The sequence below is a fragment of the Microcebus murinus genome, chromosome 1 (genome assembly GCF_040939455.1).
Source record: "Microcebus murinus isolate Inina chromosome 1, M.murinus_Inina_mat1.0, whole genome shotgun sequence".
Classification (NCBI taxonomy): domain Eukaryota; kingdom Metazoa; phylum Chordata; class Mammalia; order Primates; family Cheirogaleidae; genus Microcebus; species Microcebus murinus.
This window is the reverse complement of record NC_134104.1, coordinates 95,367,967-95,395,449: the sequence shown is the minus strand read 5'-3', so window position 1 is coordinate 95,395,449 and position 27,483 is coordinate 95,367,967. Positions and strand designations below refer to the sequence as shown.

The following is a 27,483-nucleotide window of genomic DNA, read 5'->3' as shown; positions in this document are numbered from 1 at the left end:
AAATTAATCTCAGAGATTCTGGTCCTGGCATTGTGAGCTGTGAAACCAGCACCAGCAGCTGGCTATCTTCAGACTTCTTGTTATGAGGGAAAAATTTACCTCTATGTTGCAGCCACTTTTGGTCTGTTATTCTGTTAACTTACAGATTAAAACATTCCTGTTACAAACAATGTTCTATAAATTTAAAATGGTACCTTATAAATTTATAATGAGACATTTAACTATCAAATCTACTAGAACACTTATTTGAAATTATTGAGTTCCTTATATTTCTATAGATAGGAAAAGAAAATTATAACTGCCTGGTGAATATGGATTCTGAAAAAATGGATTTCATTAGAAGACAAAAATGTCTAATGACAGCAGATTCAGATAACTGACCTGTCATTGTCATATCATAGTTTTGCCTATGGAGTGAAATATTCCAAGTCTACTAGATAGGAATATATTTACTCTGAACTGTGCTAGGATAAGTCCTGACTATTTTTGACAAACTTTCTTTCTAACCTAGTTCCAGTACTTACTAACTGCATAACCTTGGGCAAGTTTTTTTTCCTCTGTGTCTTAGTTTTAATATGTTAATAACCATATTTATTTTATAGTGTTTGTGTAAGAATTAAATAAAAGATACTTTAAAGAGTTTAGAATGTTGCCTAGAACACAGTATATGCTCAATGATTTTATTATTAAATTTATTTCATGTCTAGTGAATTTACCTTCTTAAATCCATTTATTTCCCCTACATATTTTAATATATTTAGTCAAGATAGAATCAGGTCTTACAACATCAGATTCATTTTGATTCTTGAAGATGATTTGAAAACTATTTCGGTTTGATTCATTTTGCATTGTTATGATTAAAAACCTAATTTAGACAGGAGTTTTTTCTCATAACCATCAATATTGATAATATATGTGCTTTTTAGAAAAAAATGAAAAAAATTAATATTATTCATACATATATCCTTATAAATTTAGGCATGATCCAGTATAAACTGTCTGTCACAGGGTCAGAAGTCAGGGCTTGTATTTAGTAAGGTAGTTCACAATTTCTTCTGAGTGAGAAAGAAATTATTGATGCTCATTATTCATAGCCTCATGCAAAGTGCTTCCTGCCCAGCATTCTTTTCCTGTTCTCAAGTGCTGTTCAGGTGTTCTGACATTACATTGTTAACTCATGGGGTCCCTAAGTCCTTTTAAAAATCTCCCACAAAACTTTTAAATGAAATAATGAGGCCATTTAAGAATTTTGGGAGACTCTTAAATGATAAATCCTGTGAGAATGTGTCATAAATTGAGCAAAAATCATTTTCACATGCATTATAAAATAACAATTGACCAACTTTATGCTTCCAATTAGTGGACATTCATTCAGAACAACAGGAGACAATCCAACAAGGTTAAATAAAGAACTAAACTACAACCTCATTGAATAGCACAAAGGTTAAAAATATAAAATCTTAATTGAAGATAAAGAATTATGTGGACAATGCTAATAGTTAATGCTATCTGAATCTTCATTGGATATTACATATGATTTCATTTTGTTAGTTTTGATATTTGTGTTCACCTTTTCCCATAAATAGCCAATTTACTCTTCATATTAATGTTGAAGGACAAGAATCATGCAACTGATTTTTTTTTCTGTAATGCACCAGATTTTAAAATAATTTTGTTTTAAGCACTTTATATTCCTCTACCACTTTTCAGAAAACCAACCATTCACTGAAAGATGGAGTCAGTTTATAATTGTGAGGGAAATGTTTCAGGATAATACAGAAATTTCTGAGAATTTCATTGCTTTAAATGTAAGGATCCTATTGAGTCTATTTCTACAGACTGCTTGTGCATCAACTGTCTTTTGTGAAAAATATGCAAGTATGTATAAAGGTGGTGGTGATTACAACAGGGTTTGCTGCAACAACAAAATAGCTACCAATATTTCAGCATTTATGATCCAGTAAATTTACTAAGTAATTAGCATGCAGATTCTCAATTTATTTGACCAACAGTTGAAGCAATTTTATTATCTAGATTATCTAGATAATATTGAAGATTAGAAATGTTATGTTACTAATTGAAATTTAGTCAGTAAAGTAATTTAAACTCAAATCTTTTGGACTCCAAAATCTGTGCTTTTAACTAACAGCAATATATAGTACTTCCATTAGCCAATATTATGCTATTAAAACTTAAATATATTTTAGAGATATCATATCTTCTAGAATTGAATATATTTTATCTCACAGTTTACTTCTCATTTTCTCGTTATATTTATTCAAGTTGCTCAGGACAACCTAAATACTAACTAGTACAAAGTGCTTCCAACCTTGACAAATAATATGTGTTATTCCCATTATATAAATGAGCATTTGCTTTTCAGAATTTAATTATGTGTCCAAGTAAAAATTCCATCATAACTTCCTGTGGTAAGAATGATAGAGATGTTAGAGTTGAGGAGTCTGACTTTAAAGAGAATTTGGTAAGATATGAACTGCTTTTCAAGTTACCACAGACAGTACTCCGAAAGGTTTGCTACTACAAAATATGCATCTTTATCTCTCCAGCCTCTGGTGGCAGCTTTCTAACTATTAATACTTGCCATTCATTTGCTAAAACAATTGGCATAAATTTTAGGATTTTAGGTTTTTACTATGATCTCACTCCATTCACTCCATTTCCAAAACCAATGCTTATATTATTCAAACAGGTTAGGTTAGAATAAAGAATCAAATAAAACCCAAAATACCAGTGGCTTAATATTTTAAATGTTTATTTCTCATTGAGACAACATTTGATGAATGCCAGGTATCTCAGTTGGGCGGGCCATTGGAAAAAAATGGCTTCCAAGGTCACCATGGTAGAAGATAGGGTCAGAAGGCTAAGTAAATTGTCTTTTTTTTTTATGTTCAAAGCTTTGTTTGTTTTTTCCTCTTCCCTTGCACTCCCTCTTTCTCTGCCCAATCCTTTTTCTTTCTTTCTTTTTTTTTATTTCAGCATATTATGGGGGTATAAATGTTAAGATTACGTATATTCCCCATGCCCCCCTCCCCCCTCGAGTCAGAGCTCTAAGCATGACCATCCCCCACATGTTGCACTTCTCACTCATTATGTTTGTATAGTAAGTTGTCTTAAATGGATAGAATAATGAATTTCTTTGATCTCTTCTCTCTACATTACATTGGCAGTCACGTGATTGACATAATTATAAGGATGACTAGGAGGTGTAAAGGAGCACATAAGAATAGTCTCTGCCACAATCTCTTATTAGAAAATCTTATCAAACTTCAAAATCTGATGGAACTCATAAAAGAACTGTACTGTCAAGATAATGGGAACAATTTTCTAAAAATTAATGCTATTTTTAGTTGACAGACCATAATTGTATATCTCTATGGATTGTGATGTGATGTTTTGATATATGTATACAAAGGGGAATGATTAAACCAAGCTAATTCATATAGCCATCACTTCACTTACCATTTTTGTGTTTAGACTTTTAAAATTTATACTCATTGTAATTTTGAAGTATACAATTTATTATTATTAACTATAGTCACCCTGCTGTTTAATAGATCTCAAAAATGTATCCCTTTTGTCTAAATTGAACCTTTGCACCCTTTGATCAACATTTGCCCATTTATCCCCTCCCCTAACCCCCCTCCCTCAGCCTCTGGTAAATAAAATTCTACTCTTTAATTCTATGAATTTGACTTTTTGAGATTATGCATGTAAGTGATATCATGTGGTATTTGTCTTTCTCTGCCTAGCTTATTTCACTTAACATAATGTCCTCCAAGTTCATCCACATAGTCTCAAAGAACAGGATTTTCTTTTTCTTGTAAGGCTGAATAGTATTCCATTGTGCATTTGTACCACATTTTTTTTTATGCATTCATCTGCTGATGTGCCCTAGGTTGATTCCATAACTTGACTATTGTAAAAAGTGCTGTAATGAACATGGGAGTACAGCTGTTTCTTTGGTGTATTGATTTCATTTCTTTTGGATATATATCCAGAAGTGGGATTGCTGGATTATATCTTAATTCTATTTTTAGTTTTATGAGAAACTTCCATACCATTTCCACAATGGCTGTATTAATTCATATTCCCATCAGCAATGCAGAATTGTTCCCTTTTCTCCATATACTTGCCAACATTTATCTTTCATCTTTTTAACTGCTTTATTTGTTTTCTTATTATTGAATTGCTTAAATTCCTGATATATTTGGGGTATGAGCCTCTTATCAGATATGTAGTTTGAAAATATTTTCTCACACTCTGTGGGCTGTCTCTTCACCCTGTTAATTGTTCCTTTGCTGTGCAGAAGCTTTTTAGTTTGAAGCAATCCCATTTTTCTATTTTTGCTTTTGTTGCCTATGCTTTTGGTGTCAGATCTAAAAAATCATTGACCAGAACAATGTTATGCAGAGTTTTTTCTTATATTTTCTTCTAGTAGTTTTATTAATTGTAGGTATTATATTGAAGTCTTTAATCCATTTTGAGTTTATTTTTATATATGGTGTGAAACAAGGTTCTAATTTTATTATTCTGCATGTACATACCCAGGTTTCCCAAGACCATATCTTGAAGAGACCATGCTTTCTTCATTTTGTGTTTTTGGCTACCAAAAATCAATTGGCCATAAATGTGTAGTTTATTCCTGGACTTTCCATTCTGTCCCATTGGTTGATATTTCTGTTTAATGCCAGTACAATGTCATTTTGATTATAATAGATTATAAATCTATTTTATATTTAAAATCAGAAGGTGTGATGCTTCTAGCTCTGTTCTTTTTGCTCAAAATTGCTTTGGCTAGTTGGTTCTTTTTTTATGTGGTTCCACACAAATTTTAGGATTTTTAAAAAATTTCTATCAAAAATGATGTTGAAATTTGATAGGGAGTACATCGAATCTGTAAATTGCTCTGCATATTATGGAAATTTTAACAATATTAATTCTTACAGTTCATGAACATGGGATATCTTTTAATTTAATTGTGTTTTCTTCAATTTCTTTCACCAATGTTTTATACTTTTCAGTTATGAAACAATTTTTAGATCATAAAATCTGTGATACCCGTTCCATGACACTTTACTATGTCAAATTACATATAATAATTGGGTCCATCTATGCCATTTAACAGCTACAGTCATAAGAATAACACTTATGTTAAACTGGTTTTATAAAATCATGATTTCATGGCCAGAAGAGAGAGATCAAGGTCCTTCTCTTTCAGTAATATCGACAGTCCCAGCCAATGAATAAAATGTACACTATCAGCTCTAACCTCTCATTTCAGTGCTAGACCTATATTTTCAACTGACATTTATGTGTCTCCAGTTTTATAGTGGCCAGGCTCCAGAAATTCAAAACCAAACAATTGAATTCACTATCTTCTTCACCCAGTTTTTCTTTCCAGTTTGTCATTTCACATTAACAGCATAATGATCATCAACCAGTTTTCCAAGCTAGAAAAATAGTAGTCATTCTTAATTTCTCTCTCTTTCACTGCCTATTTGTAGGGAACCTCCAAGTATTATTATTCTAGTTCTAATGTGGATTTGAAACCTTCCTTTTCTTTCCAGTCCCGTTTCTGTTTGGGATATTCATTGATTCTTGTTAGATTTCCCACTGTAGCCTCCTAACTGGCTCTTTCCTTCCCAAGTCTCAGGCCACAAACAGCATCATTAATTAGGTTTATCTTCTTCAAATTAATTTTAATTAAATGTAATTTGTCCTACCAATACATCACTATATCTAAAAGCACCCACTGCAAAATTTAGAATCATGATACTTAAAGCATGGGATGCTGTAGTCAGAAAGTCTTAAGTTTGACACTTGACACAACCATTTAACAAGTGTGTGAGCTTAAACAAGTTATTTATTTCTCTGAAGCACTGGAGCCCAGATGAAAATGGAAACATAAACAAATGTTGTGATAATTAGAGAAAATATATGCACAACACCTACCACAGTGTTGAAAAAACAAGACACACTCAATAAATAGTAATTAAGTTTCATTCTAATATATCCTCTCTCAATTAACCCATCAATCTAAGCATTAATAAAACTTAAATTTCAGCATTTTCTAATATATCTAGTCCTTTCATATCAATATGTTCATGCTATTTCCTCTGCTTGGAATATCCTGTTCTACCCTGATTACTAAATGAATTCCTCTTTATCTGTAGTGATTAGATATCACATTTTTAAGAATCTTTCTGTGACATATTTAGGTAGCACTTGTTTTGGTCTAATAATTCTTTGTCACTTAGGTAAGGAGGTACTCTGCCTCATTTCCCTGGCACCAAGATCATCTATCTATACAGTAAATATGTGCTGAATGAATGAAGTATAGTCATTTCACAAATGCCTACATTATGGATTTTGTCCAAATTTAAATATACATTTATTTTATTTCTTTTCTTTTCTTTTTTTTTTATTTCGGCATATTATGGGGGGTACAGATTTTAAGGTTTCAATAAATGCCCATTTCCCAACCTCCCCCCAAAAGTCTGAGTCTCCAGCATGACCATCCCCCAGATGGTGCACATTTCACTCATTATATATGTATATACCCACTCCCCTCCCCCCTCCCACCTGCCCAATACCCTATTACTGTAGTACCTATGTGACCACTTAGGTCCTGTTCAGTTAATACCAATTTGCTGGTGAGTATATGTGGTGCTTGTTTTTCCATTCTTGGGAAACTTCACTTAATAGTATGGGTTCCAGCTCTAACCAGGAAAATATAAGATGTGCTATGTCACCATTGTTTCTTAGAGCTGAATAGTACTCCATGGTATACATATACCACATTTTATTAATCCATTCTTGGATTGATGAGCACTTGGGCTGTTTCCACAGCCTTGCAATTATGAATTGTGCTGCTATAAACATCCAAGTGCAGGTGTCTTTTTTATAGAGTGTCATTGGATCTTTTGGGTAGATGCCCAGCAATGAGATTGCTGGATCAAATGGTAGAATCACTTGTATCACTTTAAGATATCTCCATATTGCTTTCCACAGAGGTTGAACTAGTTTGCAGTCCCACCAGCAGTGTAAGAGTGTTCCTCTCTCTCCGCAACCACACCAACATTTATTGTTTGGAGATTTTTTGATAAAGGCCATTCTCACTGGGGTTAAGTGATATCTCCTTGTGGTTTTGATTTGCATTTCCCTGATGATTAGAGATGTTGAGCATTTTTTCATATGTTTGTTGGCCATTCTTCTGTCTTCTTTAGAAAAGTTTCTGTTCAAGTACTTTGCCCACTTTTTAGTGGGGTTATTTGATTTTTTCTTCCTGATTTTTGTGAGTTCTAAGTATATTCTAGTTATCAGTCCCTTATCGGATGCATAGGATGCAAAAATTTTCTCCCATTCTGTAGGTTGTCTGTTTACTTTCATGACTATTTCTTTGGCTGTGCAGAAGCTTTGTAGTTTGATCATTTATTTATTGTCCCATTTATTTATTTTTGTTGCTGCTGTGATTGCCTTTGGGGACTTCTTCATAAACTCTTTGCCTAGGCCGATGTCTAGGAGAGTGTTTCCAACTTTTTCCTCTAGAGTTCTAATAGTTTCATACCTTAGGTTTAAGTCTGTTATCCAGCGTGAGTTGATTTTTGTGAGGTGAAAGGTATGGCTCCTGTTTTAGCCTTCTACAGGTGGCTATCCAGTTTTCCCAGCACCATTTATTGAAAAGGGATTCTTTTTCCCACCGTATGTTTTTGTCTGCTTTGTCAAAGATTAGATGGCTATATGAGGATGGTTTTATATCAGGATTCTCACATCTGTTCCCCTGGTCCATATTCCTATTTTTGTGCCAATACTAGATTGATTTGATTACTACAACTTTGTAGTATAGTTTGATATCTGGAAAATTAATGCCTCCCATTTTGTTTTTGTTGCCTAGAATTGCTTTTGATATTCAAGGTCTTCTTTGGTTCCATTTGAAGCGTAAAGTTATTTTTTCTATATCTGTGAAGAATGTTGATGGGATTTTAATAGGTATTGCATTGAATCTGTAGATCAGTTTGGGTAGTATAGACATTTTGATGATGTTGAGTCTGCCGATCCACGAGCATGGTATGGATTTCCATCTGTTTACATCCTCTGCTATTTCCTTCCTCAGTGTTTCATACTTCTCCCTGTAGAGGTCTTTTACGTCCTTGGTTAAGTATATTCCTAGGTAGTTTAATTTCTTTGTTGCTATTGTGAAGGGAATTGAGTCTTTGATTTGGTTCTCAATTAGATTGTTGTTGGCATATATGAACGCCTCTGATTTCTGTGTATTGATTTTGTATCCTGAGACTTTACTAAAATCATTGATCAGTTCCAGGAGTTTCTTGGTTGAATCTTTGGGGTTTTCTAGATATAATATCATATAATCAGCAAACAGTGAAAGTTTGATCTCTTCTGCCCCTATTTGGATACCTTTGATTCCATTTTCCTGTCTGATTGCTGTAGCCAAGACTTCCAGCACTATGTTGAACAGAAGTGGAGATAGTGGGCAGCCTTGTCTGGTTCCAGTTCTAAGTGGGAATGATTTCAATTTTTCCCCATTCAGTATGATGTTGGCTATGGGTCTGTCATATATGGCTTGTATCATTTTTAGGTATGTCCCTTCTATGCCTATTTTCTTAAGTGTTCGTATCATGAAAGGGTATTGAATTTTGTCAAAAGCTTTTTCTGCATCTATTGAAAGAATCATGTGGTCTTTGTTTTTGCTTCTGTTTATGTGGTGAATTGAATTTATAGATTTACGTATGTTGAACCATCCCTGCATCCCTGGGATGAAGCACACTTGGTCGTGATGGATTATTATTTTGATAAGTGTCTGGATACGGTTAGCTAAGATTTTGTTGAAAATTTTTGCGTCTATATTCATTAGGGATATTGGTCTGTAGTTTTCTTTTTTTGTTGCATCCTTTCCTGGTTTTGGTATCAGAGTAATATTCGCTTCATAAAAGGTGTCCAGGAGGTTTCCATTCTTCTTGATGTTGTGGAATAGTTTCTGCAAGATAGGTACTAGTTCTTCTTTGTAAGTGTGGTAAAATTCGGGTGTGAAGCCATCTGGACTGGGACTTTTCTTTTTAGGGAGATTTTTAATTGCTGTTTCTATTTCAGCTGTTGAGATTGGTCTGTTGAGAGAATCTATTTCTTTCTGGTTGAGCTTAGCGAGGCTGTGTGTTTCTAGAAATTTCTCCATTTCGTCTACATTTTCCAGTTTTTGTGCATAAAGACATTTGTAGTATTCATAAATTATATCTTGTATCTCTTTGGGATCAGTTGTGATATCTCCTTTTTTGTTCCTGATGGAGCTTATTAGAGATTTCTCTTTTCTGCTTTTCGTTAGCTTAGCCAGTGGTGTGTCAATTTTGTTTATTTTTTCAAAGAACCTACTTTTTGTTTTATTAATCTCCTGAATAGCTTCCCTGTTTTCAGTTTCATTTAGTTCTGATTTGATCTTGTTGATTTCACTTCTTCTGCTGGGTTTGGGGTTGGTCTGTTCTTCTTTTTCCAGCTCTTTGAGTCATTATGTTAGATTGTCTATTTGTGATCTCTTTGTCTTTTGGTTATAGGCATTTATGGAGATAAACTTTCCTCTCAGAACTGCTTTAGCTGTGTCCCAGAGGAGTTGATATCTTCTCTCTGCATTGTCGTTTTCTTCATAGAATTTTTTTATTTCCATCTTGATTTCTTCATTTATGAAATAATCATTTAGTAGGAGGTTGTTTAATTTCCACATTTTTGTGTAGAAATGTGAGTTTCTGTTAGGGTTGATTTCTAGTTTTATTCCACTGTGATCAGAGAAGGTACATGGTATGATTTCTATTTTTTTAAATTTCTTGAGATTTACTTTGTATCCTAGCATATGGTCAATCTTAGAGTATGTCTTGTGAGCTGATGAGAAAAACGTATATTCAGTGGATTTTGAGTAGAATGTCCTGTAGATGTCAGTCAGACCCAATTGTTCCAGGGTTTTGTTTAAATGCATTATTTCTTTATTAATTTTCTGTTTGGAGGATCTGTCTTGTGCTGTCAGTGGGGTGTTGAAATCTCCCGTGATTATGGAGTTGCTATTAATCCATTTGCTTAGATCCAGTAAGGTTTGCTTTATGAAACTGGGTGCACCTAAGTTGGGTGCATATATATTTAAAATTGTTCTCTCTTCTTGTTGAAGTGTGCCCTTCACCATTATATAATAACCCTCTTTGTCTTTCACTACTTTTGTTGGTTTAAAAACTAAATCGTCTGAAACTAGAACTGCCACACCAGCCTTCTTTTGGCTTCCACTTGCCTGGAATACTGATCTCCACCCTTTTACTTTTAGTCTATATGCATCTTTGAAGGTTAGATGTGTTTCCTGAAGACAGCATATACTTGGCCTGTATTTTCTTATCCATTCAGCCAGCCTATGTCTCTTGAGTGGAGAGTTTAAGCCATTCACATTTATTAAGACAACTGATAGGTAAGGTAGATTATTGTTCATTCTGTTGGGTTGGATGTTGTTGCTTTGATTTCTCTCTTGAGCCATTGTATTATCTGGCCTTTAATCTTTGGGTTTTGGTTGTTTTTATATTCGTGAGTTTTTATTATGGTGTTTCGTGTGTAACACTGTTTTGAGTACTTCTTGTAGGGCTGGTCTTGTCTTGGTGAATTCTCTGAGACTTTGCTTGTCTTAAAATGTCTTAATTTCTCCTTCATATATGAAGCTTAGTTTTGCAGGGTATAAGATTCTAGGCTGGGCATTGTTTTGTTTCAGAAGAGTGAGAATGGGGCCCCAGTCTCTCCTTGGTTGTAAAGTCTCATTAGAGAAGGCTGGTGTTATGCGAATTGGCTTTCCCTTGTATGTCAGTTGCTTCTTTCATCTTACAGCTCTTAGAAGGGCCTCTTTAGTTGATATTTTGGTCAGTCTGATGATTGCATGTTGTGATGTCTTTCTGTTTGCATTGAATGTCCCAGGGGTCCTCTGAGCTTCTTGAACTTGTATATTGAGATTTTGAGCAAGGCCTGGGAAATTTTCCTCTATTATATCTTCAAATAGCTTGTCCAACCCTGGAGTGTTGTCTTCTTCCCCTTCTGGTAACCCTATGACCCTCACATTAGGTTTCTTTACATCTCTTGTAGGCTTTGCTCTTTTCTCTTGTTTCTCTGCTCTATCTCTGTGACAGTTTTATTTAGTTGGAGGATGTTATCTTCAATGTCTGAGATTCTTTCTTCTGTTTGATCTACCCTGTTCTTGAGACTTTCCACTGTATTTTGTAGTTCCCTGAATTGATTCTTCATTTCAAGGAGTTCGGTTAAACTTTTCTTCATTGTGTCTATTTCTTTAGTGAACTTTTGTTCTAGGTCCTGGAGGCTTTTTGTGGTCTCTTTGTGTTGGTTATTGAGTTGTTGTTGCAGCTTAGTGAGTGTTCTTATGATCTACATACTAAATTCCTCTTCTGTCATTTTGGTTGCCTGATTTGGGTTGGTGTCCGTTTCTAGGTTTCTGGTCCTCCTCTTTAGGGGTGTGTTTACCATTTGGTTCTTCATATTTCCTGAGTTCCTTCACTGATTTCTTCCAATGTCGACCAGTTGTTGTTTCTTTTCTTTAGGTTTTTGTTTGGGTATTCACACACCTTGTTTAATTTCTGAGCCGTTAGGTGGTGTCTGTGGGTGAGATTTGACCACTCCCTGTATAATGAGTCAGTGGGTGCCGTGAAAAGGCTGTGTAGGATGCCGTCCCTGTCAGTACATGGCACTTGCTTGGAGGAACAGGCTATGCTGTTGATTTTGTGTCTTGTTATCAGCTCTTGTTCTGGGCAGAGCTGGGTTGGGAAAGCCTGCCCTCAGGCACCACCAATGTCGTTAGCAGGGGTCAAAGTTCTCTTCTCTGCTTCCAGGAAAAGCTGTCAGGGTGGGGCTTGAATGGTTCCGCTCAGCCAGAAAGTCTGCGTGTGGGGTTGGGACTGTCTGAAACCTGTAGTCTGGTGCGGGCCTCACTTCTTTCCACCCTCCCCAAATCCGCAGCTACTCCTCGGCGTCTGCCAACAGGCCAGATCCCACGCCACCAGGACTTCCCGGACTGTGATGCCGTTGGGGAGGTTCACTGCACAGGAATGCCACCTGGGCTGGGCGTACGGCCTCCTTTTGAGAAGAGGGTTGCCCTCTAGTATGCTGATCCACCCCTGAAGACACACACATCAGTAGGCTGTTAACGTATATCCCTTCTGTTCCCCGGGCAATGCTAGACCTTGGTGCACGGGATCTGGTCTGCAGGTCCGACCTCTGTGTCCCAGAGTTCAAACTGTATCCCCACCAGGGAGAGGAGTTCCAGTCCCAATTCACCCACAGGGAGCCCAAGCTGGGTCTGTCTCTCAGCCTCTGAGTCGGCACCGTTCTCCTGGGAACACCGTGCCAGCAGCACCTGGGAGGGCTGGCGGGTAGGGAGCTCACAGTCTGAGTTCCCCTGAATCAGCTGTAGGGTCCCAAAAGGGAAGGTCCCGTTCCCTGGAGGTGCCTCAGACTGGTGGCTGTATTGTCTCTCTGGGCAGCCATGGGTAGGGTCGGCGGAGGGGAGGAGGAGGCAATATGGCGCCTGCCACATGGCTCGGGTCTGTGCACACGGAGGTGCCGGGAGGGAGTTGGGAGCCTGGTGCCGAGTCCACTACAGGCTCACCACTAGCTGGCTGCGGCGGTCTCTGGGCTGGTGTCCGCAGGTCTCTCCACTCACTGGGGAGCCCACCAGCAGTCTGAGATGCAGGGGAGGGGAAAGGTGACTCATCTACCTATTCTTGCTGCTGGTCTCCGGGCTGCTCCGGCGGTCTCAGGTTCCAGTTCTCCTCCGCAGCCTCCTCCCGTGGAGTCTCCCGGGGTCTCAGGTAATCCTCCTTCCAGCCCTCGTCCACTGTATGCTCGTCTTCTTGCTTCTTTTTTCTAATTTCTGCTAGAATCTGTCTTTTCTGCAGAGGCACTCTGTCTGGCAGTGTTTCTCATCCGCCATCTTGTATTTTTTTCTTTTAATCTTTTCTCCAAATCTAGCATGGTTTAACCTCTATTTTTCTGATGTTTCAAGAATTTTCCCCAAACCTTTTACCACATTGAAGTTCCAGAAAAATATTGTTACAAATAAAGAGTTCATGTTTGTTTGCCTGTCTTTGTTATTTTTATACCATAAATGGATATTTGAATGACAGCAAAAAAGTGGAATATACATCAAATGTAATAGACAAAAGTAATTATTTATTACATAGGGATGAAGTAATATTGTAGAAAGAATACTGGCTTTGAAGACCTGCCCAGTACTTTTAATATATTTCTGATTCTTGGTAAACTTATTTAAACTTCTTTTATTTCAGTTACTTGAGTAGGATTCATAGTATGTATAACTAAGGTTAAAGTGAAAATTAAATGTAAATAAATACATAGAGTTACTAGCAAAAAATTTGAAATAGAGTAGGCATTCAATAATTATCAAGTTTAGTTCACATTCTCAGCTCTTTCACTGAAATGCACACAATTTTATTTAGATTTATAAAAAACCAAAACAATTCAAACAGGCAAAAGATAATAGAAAATTTGCAGAAGATGCATTAATAATATTCATAATCTGTAAAAACTAAAAATGTAAGTTAAAGTACCCTTGAAAGAGTGTTTTGCAGTCATTAAAGTAGCAACTTTCTTTCTTTCTTTCTTTCTTTCTTTCTTTCTTTCTTTCTTTCTTTCTTTCTTTCTTTCTCTTTCTTTCTTTCTCTTTCTTTCTCTTTCTTTCTTTCTTTCTTTCTTTCTTTCTTTCTTTCTTTCTCTCTCTCTCTCTCTCTCTCTCTCTCTCTCTCTCTCTCTCTCTCTTTCTTTCTTTCTTTCTTTCTTTCTTTCTTTCTTTCTTTCTTTCTTTCTTTCTTGTTTCTTTCTTATCCTTGCTCTGTCACCAAGGCTAGAGTACTGTAACATCAGCCTAGCACACAGCAACCTCAAACTCCTGGGCTTAAGCAATCTTCTTGCCTCAGCCTTCCAAGAAGGTGAGACTACAGGAGTGCACCACCAAGCCCAGCTAATTATTTTTTTTTTTCTGTTTTTAGTTAACATACTATTTTTTTTCTATTTTTAGTGGAGACAGGGTCCTGCTCTTGCTCAGGCTTTTCTTGAACTCTTGAGCTCAACCAATCCTCCCACCTTGGCCTCCCAGAGTGCTAGAATTACAGGTGTGAGCCACTGTGCCCAGTCAAAAGTAGCAATTTTCTTAACACAACTAATTTTAGAATGGTTTTGGTGAAACTGGTACACGAAGTAGGTATTATAAATGTGTATAACCCTTCAATGAAATTCAATATATTTACATGTAACAAGATCTAAAAGACTATGACCTTTAGCTTGATACATTTCTACTATTTTATTCTCATCAAATAATTCAATAAAAATAGAAATCTATAAATATTAAGTTATTTATTGTACTATTATCCACAGTTGGAAAAATTTAAGGACATCTGTAGATTGTCTAATATTAGAATGATTTAAAAAGTAATAGTTTCATGAATTAACATAAAAGAATGTTATCTGATCATTGAAAGTGAAACATAAATGCTATATACTTCAGCATTGTTCAGATAAAATATGTGAGCCACATATGTAATTTATAAATTTAATAAACAATGTATACATTTAAAATTTATACATTTTTAGTAGCCAGATTATGAAATGGAGACAAGAGAGGTAAAATTAATTTTATTAATATATTTATTTAATCAATATATTGAAGATATTATTTCAATGTATAATCAATATAAATAAATTACATCAATGAGATTTTTATTCTTTGATTTGTTCTAAGTTTTTGAAATCTGGGCGTATTTAATACTTACAGTATACTTCAGTTTGGACTCAACACTTTTCTGATCTCAACAGCCACGTGTGGCAAGCTACTACCATTTTGGACAAGGCAGATTATAGGCAAGTATTCATGAAAAATAGAAATATTCTCCACATATACATTATTATTTCAATTGTTTAAAAAAGAATTATTAATGTATGCTTTAGTATGCAAAAGTATGAAAAGAATTAAGAGAGTGAGATTATGGATCTTTTGATTAAAGTTTAAATATTTTCATGATTTTATTGTTTTTTTCAATCAAAATAGTTTTATACCCTTGAATAAATACCTGCTTTCTAAACTACAGCTACTCTGCCTATATGCTTTTATAAAAATGATGGTGAGCTTCAATTTGTATTATGTTCACATTTTGACACTGTTTCTATGGAATTAATAAGTCTTTTCAATTTGGAGCTGTTTGGTATGCAAAATAGGCTGAACAGTTTCAGGAGTAACAAATAAATGACCTTTCTAGATTAAATCAGTCTGGCAGCTTACTATTTTTTACAGTTCCAACAGTCTACATTTGGTTGATCCTATGAATTAGTAAAGTAAGAAAATGTATTCAGAACATGTATCCAAAAAGTATATAGCACTGTACATTGCATGTAGCAGACACAAAATGGAGAATCATTGAATGTAATTGATTTGAAGCTTCTATCAATTAAATTTAAGATGTATTTGTTAAAAAAAAATTTCTTGGTAGGATTTATGCTTTCTTCACCTCTTTTATTATGATGCTTCATAATGAAGGAAAGCCAGAAACATAGATAAAACAAGTATTAGAAGAGGTTTTTCAAAAAACCAAATATGAACCCTTCTACCTACGTGAAATATGTCAAGACTTGTAGCTTTCATATTTTTGTAGTCCTGCTATTTATTAATGATATTTTGAAATACTGATTTGAACATTAATATAATTCTTATTCTGTTGTAATTACATTTCCACATAATTTGTTTTCTAAACCAAACTTCCAGCTTTTTATGGTCAGAGCTGTTTTTTATTATTTCTCACAATAAACTTGAATGATGCTATGCCTAATGAATTCTTTGAAATATGTTAATATGATTTGATTTATAAACACTAAAGTAAATGTAGGTAGAATTTTTTAAAAAAATATAAGCACACACATTAAATTTATGTTAGATTCATAGCTAAAAATAACATTTTTTTAGAACTTTTTAATACAGTTGAGCTATGTTTAAAAATTATGCATTTAATTAAAGAGGACAAAAATGAAAAGAATGAAAAGGCGAAAATGATGCAGAATTGTATTTTAAAATGTCGACAAAATTAAATGCAAGTATTTCTTTATATCTCTTTATAATTCTCCATGCAGAAAAATGTATTTTATCACAGCAACTGATTTTCTTTTTTAAAAAATTAATTTTGATTATTTCAGTATATTACAGGGGTACAAATGTTTAGGTTAGGTATATTATCCTTGCCCCACCCAAGTCAGAGCTTTAAGAATGTCCATCCCCCAGATGTGAGCACCACACCCATTAGGTGTTAATATACCCATCCATTCCTCCCACATCCCATCTGGCCAACACCCGATGAATGTTATTACTACATGTGCACTGAAGTGTTGATCAGTTAATACCAAATTGATGGTCTGCACTAGAATGTTTATAGCAGCATAATTCACAATTGAATCCAGCAAAAATGTGGAAACGACCCAAGTGCCCATCGATACATGAGTGGATTAACAAAATGTGGTATATGTATACTTGTTCTAGTCAGCCACAAAAAACAATGGTGATATAGTGCCTCTTGTATTATCTTGGATAGACCTGGAGTCCATTTTACTAAGTGAAGTATCCCAGGAATGGAAAAACAAGCAACTGATTTTCCAATGAGCCATGACTTCAGATCAAATCCAACCAATTACTGGTGACATTTTATTCCTTCACATTGGCCTACTGCAATGATTCGGGCTTTTTCTCGTCAGTTTCAGTTTTTATTACAGTATTCCTGCGCACGCCTACTCTTCACCACAACCATGTCCCGTCATCGTTCAAGAGAATAGTCACAACAGAGTTTACGTAATCTAAAGCAGATTTAGACTGTAAATAAGAGGCTGCTACAATTTGTAAACACTATCTGGTTCCAGAAATACAGCCTTCCTTTGTAAATCCTCACATCTATGGCTGTATGGTCTACCATTATCTATAGTGTGCTAAAGCCAGAATGTGATTACAGATATTTTATAAAATGGGAACTGCTAACAACCCAACCCACTAGTTCTTTCCTAGTGAAAACATTCCTATGATACATTTATAGCCATAATTTATACTGTTATACATCCAGTAATTAATTTCTTAATGACTCTCTAAATATTTATGGTCTTGTTTCTCATGGTGTAATCTTTAGTTTTCCTGAGAGCTATCCTAATTTAGGCAGTTATTTAAATAGAATCACTTCCGTTATGCTTGCTTTTCAGTTGTCTTGGGAACAATGTGATAACACTAGTAAGATATTTTCTTGTAAAAATAAAAAAAGAAAATGTTTTCTTCTAAAAATAAAAAAATAAAATATTTAATGATCATATTTGGAGGACAGCATAAACAGGTTAATTGATGATGGCTAATATATGGGCATAGTAGGTGATAGAGAATAGATAGCTATTTCTATGCAGGTGAATTTCATTATCGTGAATCTACTGGGTTTCTATTCAATTGTTTTAACTGTTGAAACAGATTCTCAGGTTAGAATTTATCAAACATTACATGCACTGCAAGAGTAGCAGCATTTGAAAAGAAGTCCCTAGATTCCCTATGGCAATAAAGTGTCTCTTCTAATAGAACCCTTAATGTAAAGTTTTACTTAGTGTATGACCTGAATGACTTTGGGAAGTTTCCCTGTCTGGACTGTATTAATGATGTTTCAGTTCTCCTTTCTGAAAATCAGCAGTGATATGCCTTAATATCACAATTTAAGAAGTAATTCTTTAGAGAAAATAATAAGAGGGTAGAAAATGTACCAGTTTTACCGCTTCTGAATGATGTGGCTCCAGATTTTTACATTCACAGAGTTCTCTCCTTTGGTTGAGAATATGATTCTAGTGTCTGGTTCTGGTCTGTTGTGGTAGCTTTGTACTTTGGTTTCCTCAGAACTGTGATCTGTAAATTCCGAGAGGTTACTGAAGCATCCTAATTATGTCCACTGCTCAAGACACAGAGTAACTTTTAAAAATATATAATTTATAAGCTTAAAAATTAAAAATATATGTATCTCCCAGGGCTTCATGGTAGGTTATACCTTCTTTTTAAAAACTTTATCCCTCTAGGCAACCTATTCTGTCCCATAACTTTAAATATAAATATAATGAATACTCTCCAGCCTTTCTCTCTTTATGGCTTCAAATTTATATATACAAGTGCTTATATGATATCTCTGTTAAGTCTCAAAACATAATTATCTTCTCATCTTCATGTTATCCTCCCATTTACCTCCTCCAGTCTTCTTCCTATTAATAACAGCATCATATCCACTCTGTTGTTTAATCTAACTTAAGAATTATCATTCATTCTCTTTCTCCCACAGCTCTCACACCTTATCACATCAGCAAATCCTGTGTTTCTTTTTAAAATACAACTAATTTGCATTGCTACTAACCTAGTCCAAGAAATCTTCGCTCATCTGGGCTAATGCAGTGGTCTATTGAATGGTTTGTCTATTTCTACTTTTGCTCCCTAATTAGCCATTCTCCACACAGCATCCAGTGTGATCTTTTAAAATTCATGACATCCTTCTGCTCAAAACCTGCCACAAGCATCCTTCTGCTCCAAACCTCTTCATTGCACTTAGAATAAAATCTAAGCTCCATACAAGGCTATCCATGATATGGTCACTGCCTCCTTCTCTAGCCTTATTGCTTATTTATTTTTCCTTCCTCATTTATTTTTCTCTAACCACATTACAATGCTCTAGTTCCTGGAAAACACAAACTTATTAATATTCCCACACTCAAAGTTCTGTATCTGCTTTTCTTTTGGAGCTGTCTTGTTTGTTTGCTTTTTTTAAATTTTATTTCAGCATATTATCAGGGTATAAATGTTTAGGGTACGTATTTTGCCTTGCCCCACCCCGAGTCAGAGCTTCAAGCATGTCCATCCCCCAGATGGTGCGCATCACACTCATTATGTATGTATATACCCATCCCCTCCTCCCCCCTCCCATCTGCCCAACGCCCCATAAATGTTATTCCTATATGTGCACTTAGGTGTTGATCAGTGAAACCAATTTGCTGGTGAGTGCATGTGGTGCTTATTTTTCCATTCTTGGGATACTTCACTTACTAGAATGGGTTCCAGTTCTATCCAGAAAAATACCAGAGATGCTATATCACCATTGTTTCTTATAGCTGAATAGTACTCCATGGTATACATATACCACATTTTTATTAATCTACTCATGTATTGATGGGCACTTGGGTTATTTCCACATCTTCATGATTGTGAATTTTGCTGCTATAAAAATTCAAGAGAAGATGTCTTTTTAATAGAATTTCTTTTGTTCTTTTGGGTAGATGCCCAGTAATGGAATTGCTGAATCAAAAGGTAGATCTACTTGTATTTCTTTAAGGTATATCCCTATTGCTTTCCACAGAGGTTGCACTAGTTTGCAGTCCCACCAACAGTGTATGAGTGTTCCTGTCTCTCCACATCCATGTCAACATTTATTGTTATCTTTTTGATAAAATCCATTCTCACTGGAGATAAGTGATACCTCATTATGGTTTTGATTTGCATTTCCCTGATGAGTAGAGATGTTGAGCATTTTTCATGTTTCTTAGCCATTATTCTGTCTTCTTTTGAAAAGTTTCTGCTCATGTCCTTTGCCTACTTTTTGATAGGGTTGTTTGATTTTTTTTCTTGCTGAATTTCCTGAGTTTTAAATAGATTCTAGTTATCAGCCCTTTATTGGATGTGTCGCATGTGAAATTTTTCTACCATTCTGTAAGTTGTCTGTTTGCTCTCCTGACAGTTTCTTTGGCTGTGCAGAAGTCTCTGTCTTTTGATCTTCACATGTCTGGCTTTCTCTTTTCATTCAAGTCTCAGCCCAAATGACATCTTATCAGAGAGAACTACCCTGACAAGTAACGTAAAAAACTACCTCAGTTCACTCTATTTTGGTTGCTGTGTTAAATGATCTTTTGGGCATAGTACTTACTCATCAGTACCTGAATTTATCTTATTTGTATATTATTTTCCTCTCTTCTAAAATAGAAATGCCATTTTGAACAGTGACTTTTTGTACCCTCTTTATTCATCACTCTATCCTTAACCTCTATTAGAATAATTGGAACATAGTAGGTATTTATGCTGGCAAAGGAGGACATATAAATCATAAGATGGAGAGAGAAAGAGAGAGATTAAGTACAACATAATATTGAAGTGATTGACTTCTAATCCAAATTCCTCCTAAAATGGGTTTGGAGAAATGCTAGCCTATAGGATTCTTGGACACAAAAAGATTCTTTGTGCAAATGAGTTTGAAAGATTATATTAGAAATTTATAAATTTCATTAATCTATTAAATATTCCATAAGTTGTTACAGTAAAGACCCTTATTTAATGATGAGAATCCTAAAGTTAGTTGGCCCTTGAAAAAATTTCTCCCTTCTAGCATGTATTAAAACCTTTGAGAAAAACAAGCTCCACAAGTACTCACCATCAAATTGGTATTAACTGATCAACACTTAAGTGGACATATAGTAATAACATTCACCAGGTGTTGGGCAGATGAAGGTGGGAGGAGTGGATGGGTATAGACACACCTAATGGGTGCGGTGTACACCTTCTGGCAGATTGGCACCCTTGAAGCTCTGACTGTGCTGGGGCAAAGGCAATTGCCTTTGAATATTTTCAATTACTGAGTAGAATCCATGGTGTACAGAAATTGGTATTACCTGATCAACACTTAAGTGCAACTGATCAAGTAACTGATCAAGTTAAACCAATTTGATGCTGAGTACATGTGATGCTTGTTTTTCCATTCTTGTGATACTTACCGACAGAGTTGATATAGCATGAAAAGAAAGAAAAATAGGGACGGTGTCCTCTAGAATCTGAATGTGAAAGCCAGCAATTAGGGCAATGGAAATAGAGACTCTGAGTCTGCTATAAGAGACTCACTCTTGCATCGGTTACAGACGACAGAGTGGACCCGCGGTCTCTGGCATTGTGCTGAATGAAAAGGAGGGAATACCTGAAAGAGGTGCCCAGGCAAAGAAGAGAGGGTCCTGGCCAGATGATAAATTATGAGGGGTGATAGAAAATCTGTGTTATCCTTCATCTTTATATGGGAAAAGACCACTAAGAAACAAGTCTGGCTCCTCTGTGGACAGCAGGGAACTTAGTAGTTTGAAGGAGTACTGATATAGTCAGTGAATGTCTACATTTTCATGGACTATAACGAGTCTGGACATATTAATATATCACAAGGAAGTCAGAGGAAGGCAGAAAAAGAGAAACAGAAAAGAGATGGGAAGGAAAGAGAAGTCCTCAAAGCAATATTGACTTAAAGTCTGTAAAAAGCTTCACAAAGTGGAATATTATTCAGTGATAAACAACGGGTGTATTCACACCTAATGGGTGTGGTGCACACTGTCGGGGGGATGAACACACTTCAAGCTCTGACTGTGGTGGGGCAAAGGCAATATATAACCTAAACATTTGTACCCTGTAATATGCTGAAATAAAAAAAAAAATTAAAAAAAAAACAACCTTCAGAAATGCTGGTTGGTCTAAGTCCACACAGTATCTCACTTAGAAAAGAATTAAGGTAAATGATATTTTGGATGGGATGATTTAAAAAAAAAAAATTAAGGTAACAAGAGGGAAACATAAATTATAATCTTTCCTCAAATTTGTTTAATAAAGCCTCAATGAATAAGATAGATATATTTATTTTTCAGAATTTGGGGGAAATTAGAAACAACTACATTAAGAGAAAAAAAAATACTAAAGAGAAAATTTGACACACAGCAGATAAGTAACCACAATTTATAATCTGCATTACAATAGCAAAAATAATGGACACTTTACAGTAGTTCCAGATTTAGAAGAAGAATATTGGTACACTATGAACAGAAAATATTGCACTCAGAAAAAAAAGGATAATAATTATAGAACTTGTTAGTCTATAAAAGTCTGGGGATAACATAAACATGAATATCTGTGTTATAGTTAGGGAAAGTTATACAAACCTAGAAGTTCAAAGTTAAATTAAGGGAGAAATTAGGGAGATTAAATGAAGAGTAATAAGTGCATGAATTTTTTACTTAACTACCATGTGAAGGGATGATATTTAAAAGCTGCTTTTCAAAAATTCTAATTTTCCACTACATAAAATTTTACCAGTATGGCTATAGTGCTTTGAACTTTTATCATTTATTTATACTTGGCTTTAAAGCTTACATTAAGAGCAAACTTGTATGTTAAAGAACTTTGCAATAGATAGGGAATGAATTATAACTCCCAAATGAAAAAAAAAATGTATATTGGATTCCGAGGTCTATATATACCTATCCACAGAATCACTGCTGTAATTTTAAACCTCATTCTTGGAAGCACTGCAGGTATCAGATCAATATAGAAAGCCAAAGAGTACCTTTGGAAATGACAGGAAAGTACTTGACTAAGCTATCAGTGTATGCCAAGGATGCCAAAAATCACAGCAACCTGGCAGGTAGAAAAGTTTTATTTAACTGTATGGTCATTACTGGTTTCCCCACTGAAAAACTATTGGCTGTTTACGTGGCAAAATGGAGCCCAGGATTTAGATAGAGTATCTATCTGTTTTAATGTCAGTAGTAATAGGTGGTTGAGGATTGTACCAACCACAAAGAGTTTTTCAAGAAAATTATTAAAAGAAAATCATTTAATAGGTTATATTATAACTCACTTAAAACAGAAATGGGAGAATATAAATTTAAGAAATATTTTTGGCTTCAGATTCTTAATATTCAGAATGATGGTCATATTTCTGGACTATTTTATATATTTTTTCCTTTCTAGTACTTATTGGCCTGATCTTAGTATTTACTGAAGAACTTTTCAATTTTAAATGTTAATTCTACAAGACAATGAATAGTATAATTATTGTTCAAATAATTTCCTCTGTGTGTTAACAATTCCTGGATCTCTATTCTCTTGGTCTGCATACGGTCTCATGGTCAATGTTGCTGTTTGGAAAAAAATTTGCTTTCATATTTCTTAGAATCCCCAAATTTCCAAAGTTGCCGAATTGCCTGAAGTGCAGCATATGTTCTTAAATTTAAAAGAGTCAGTAATATATATAAATAATCTCTTTCTCTGGATGTGCAATATTATCCTTTTAATTGATAATGCTAAATGGACTACATTATATTTTAAAGTGGGAAAAGCTACTATTTTAAAACTTCTAGAATGTTTCTATTTCATCATTGAAAGAAAAATTTGATACTAAAGATATTACTTCAAAATTATAAACATATTATAAAAATACCATATCAGTAAACTAATTATAGTTTTGTAAGGCTCAAATACAATCAAATAGCCTCATTTATTCTATCCCTACATAGAGCAATGAACATCAAATTTGACCTATGTTTGGGTCCTATTTCATCCAGGTAGAGTGTATGTGGTCAAGTCACTTATCTTAAATTTAGTTCTTTGATAAATAATCTGAGTCTAATAACACATATCTATAAGTGCTATTATTACACAAACATACATACAAATGTGAATACACTATTTTTGAAGTTAATAAGCAGAATTCAGAATTAATATGTCAACAATTATCAAAGATAATTCTGACTTTTTAAAATCTCTAGTTGTGTATGCTAAGACATACACGTTCTCCAAGACAGCCATCTTGGAGAAATAGAAGAAGAGACAGAAGGCATAGATTTGGAAAGTGCACATATTTAATTCAAGTAAAATAAATTACTGGGTATCTTTAGTCTATTTCCTGACCAAGTTGAAATCACAGAAAAGGCTTTGGGTAATCACAAATAAATCAGTGCTTTATATTGGAATTTAATCCCCTGAATTATGTTATAAGATTGCAGTTATATCAGTTACAGAAGATGACAAAGAAATTAAATTTTCCATAGTTATTTTAATAACACTGATACAAAATAAATTTCAATTTAAACATACAAAATAGTTTTGATATACAGTACATTTTATGACTGATAATAATAATCTAACATAAAACTAGATGATTAAATAAGCCATAAACTTTCTAATCAATACTCAAATGTAGGTATTTTTTTTTATTTCGGCATATTATGGGGGTACAGATTTTAAGATTTCAATAAATGCCATTTTCCCCCTCTCCCCCCACAAGTCTGAGTTTCCAGCATGGCCATCCCTCAGATGGTGCACATGTCACTCATTATGTATGTATATACCCGCCCCCCTCTCCCCTAGGTATTTTTAACAGATTCAATTATTGGTATTGTTGTGAGCAAACTTCCAAATCTAGGAAGTAAAACAAAGAACACACATATCTAGCCAAAAAAGTTCCATGAATTATTTAATTATTATCAGTGTAGTTTTTTGCATTTTTAACTTTGTGTGAATTTTACATTTGTTGTGTGTGCATTTGCATATCCTCAAGAAACACAGAGCATGCTAAAATATAAATATTTTTAAATCATCTATATATAGGTTGTTCATTCTTCTATCCAACCACTGAGGAAACAAAGATTTTTCTAAGTATCGATTTGTAATGAACATATGTCCATTTTCCATGGGGAAAACAAAAACAAAATGTTAACTCTTTGTGTCTCAAAGTCCAGAAGACAAGGAAAATTTAATAATACTGAGTAAAATCTAGTATAATAAAAGCTATTACACACATACACATACACATATACAAATACACACCATATATACTGTGGGACAAAGAAAAGTACAATTTAAACTTTGTAACATGAAAGTCTTTAGAGAAGAAAAAATGTACTTGAAATAGATTTTTAAATCTAACAAGAGGATTTTTAAGCACTTAAGACAATCTTTTACTCCAGTAGGAAGAAAATACCAGGTGTCAAGACAAAGAAGAGGAGCATGTGGTCTGAGATGGGTGAGATAGGAAAAGCTATGTAGTTGAAGACAAAGGCAGAGACTACATCATGAAATACTTTACAATTTTATCTAATAAGTTTGTAGTTTATGCCATAGTTAGTAAAGCACCCCTTATTGAGGAAATGAGTGCATTTGGGTAACAAAATCTGATTTTCCTTTTCGCAAATTCATTATGACAGCAGTAGGTCTAATGAATTGAGGATGAGTACAGTTGAGGTAAGGAGGTAAACTAGGAGGTTACCACAGATTTATATTATACAAAACATGATGAAGACCTAAACTAAATCAGTGAAGTAAAGATGAAGAAGAAAATATAGTGAAAAATTGGTAAGATACATTAATCTATTGCATGCAAAGTCAGGACAGGAAAGAAAAAGGAAAGTTCACAGATGGCTCTATGATTTCAGGTTTGAATAGGTAGTTGGGGTTTTGTTTGTTTGTTTGTTTTTTATTTTATTTCAAGAAAATATGAGAGTACAAACATTTTGGTTGCTTTTATATCTTTGCCTCTCCCTAGCAAGGTTTAGAGATATGCCCTTCCCCTCCACAATGCTCACTGCATTCCTCAGATGTGAGTCTCCTCCCCTAACCCCAGAATCCCTGTTGAACACCACTACCATTTGAGCACCATAGTGTTAATCAGTATCAATTTGATGGCGAGTGAATGTGGAGCCCATTCTTCATATCTTGTGTCACCTCACTTTGGATAATGGGCTCAAGCTCAATCCAGGATAATATAAGCAGCGCTAGCTCACTGTCATTTCTTAAAATTGAGTAATATTCCATTGTGAACATATACCAAATTTTAATAATCCACTTAAAATCTTTGACAATATTGTTAAATATCATCGTGCAATATTTAGATTGGTTTACAATCTAAATAAGGCTTAAATAAAGGCTAAAACATTTCTATAATTTAATTGATGATGCCATCAAAGACACAAAGTGTGCAAAGCTTCATTTTAATGGGTATGTATATTTGTGTGTGTATAGAAGCTGTAGTATATAGCTTAGTATATTAGGTTGGTAAAATATTACAAATTATTTGAATATAACATTAATTTTGTGTATATATATCCAATTCCAACTATATTTACACTTATACATTTAATTCTTTACCATGACCAAGTGATACACAAACATTTGTATTAATATTTTTATCTCCCTAAAAGCATATCATTGTAATCTTCAAGGCTGAAATTTTAATTATGTAGAATGACACTCAATAATCCTTAGATGTTTCACCATAAGAATTAACTTCTAAAAGTTTTTCTTAGAGTACATGAATTAGATGAAAGTATAACTACCTTAAGGATTAATCTAACTAACTTTCTATCATCAATATTTTCAGATGAAACAACTGTTGAGACTAGTTTAAACCACACATCTTTTCAGTGCTTGCAAAGTTCTTTGGAAAATAGAGCTAATCAATGAACAGTTGTCCCTATACTTTTTGTATATACACAAGAAAACTTGGGATTGAAAGGGAATGAAATTAATTTAGAGGAATCATTTAATCTAAATGAAAAGTCACATTTCAAAGACATGAAACTTGATTTTCATAACTATATGAATTAAATAGAGATCTACTGACATGATTACTTGTAAAGTACTAATAGTTTTACTACATGCTGTTGCTTCTTCTGAAGTTTTATGACCTGGGTTTTATGTGGTCTCTAATATCCCTATGGCCCCATATATTGTGGGCAAGAAATGTCAACAAATATTCTGTATAAATCATATGTTCATCATCATCATTATTACTGTATTTTTGTTAAACTCCTATTTCTTGGTTGACGTCTTTTGGGTCATTGTGACAAAAAAGAGTTTATTGTAAGATGAAAGTGCAAGCAATCAGTGAAATAATTAGTTGTAAATATTTAGCATAAAATAGATGACAAAAACAGCTAGAGAAAGGGCATTATGGTTGCATACATGCTATGGCATGACTCTTTAGCCATGACTCCATTACCTACATATATTTCATATACACATACTTTCTTATATTTTATATGGCTCCTACTAAGTGGAGCCTTAGCAATTTGAAACTTCCAGATGATGGGACAGGCCAAGGCACACCGGCTTGGACATCAAGTGCCCAGTAAGGGCACTAGTGTCAAATATTTCTATCATCATTACTTGAGACTAAATGAAGGTAGCTATCTGTGCTGCTTGTGTCTGAGAGCACTTTGTTTTTATCAAGTGTGCAGTATGGCGAGTAGCTAGTTACCTTGTCTCTGGAAAGGATAAAGAAAAGAGAGAAGTGTTGAAAATAATCTTTTTCCCCCAGATTAATCACATGTTAAAATGAATATTGTATTTACTTAATTTGTTATTACATACAAGTAGATGACACCATTGCAGAACCTGGAGACAAAAAAATGAAAGTTCACCAAACCTTGATTATTTTAAGGCAATGAAAAATGGTAAGACTTTCTAAAAATGAAAAATATTTGGAAAATTTTTGTACAAATACAGATGAAATTATAGTACCTCTAATTCCTAGGCTCACTCAAGTGATCCACCTGCCTCAGCTTCCTGAGTAG

The 27,483-nt window shown here is 34.4% G+C and overlaps 1 long non-coding RNA gene across 2 annotated transcripts in view; it reads left to right on the top strand.

Annotated features, from left to right (window-relative positions):
* The window catches only part of LOC105881535 (uncharacterized), a 358,441-nt gene that overhangs the window by 154,037 nt on the left and 176,921 nt on the right, over positions 1-27,483 (top strand). The window lies entirely within an intron of this gene.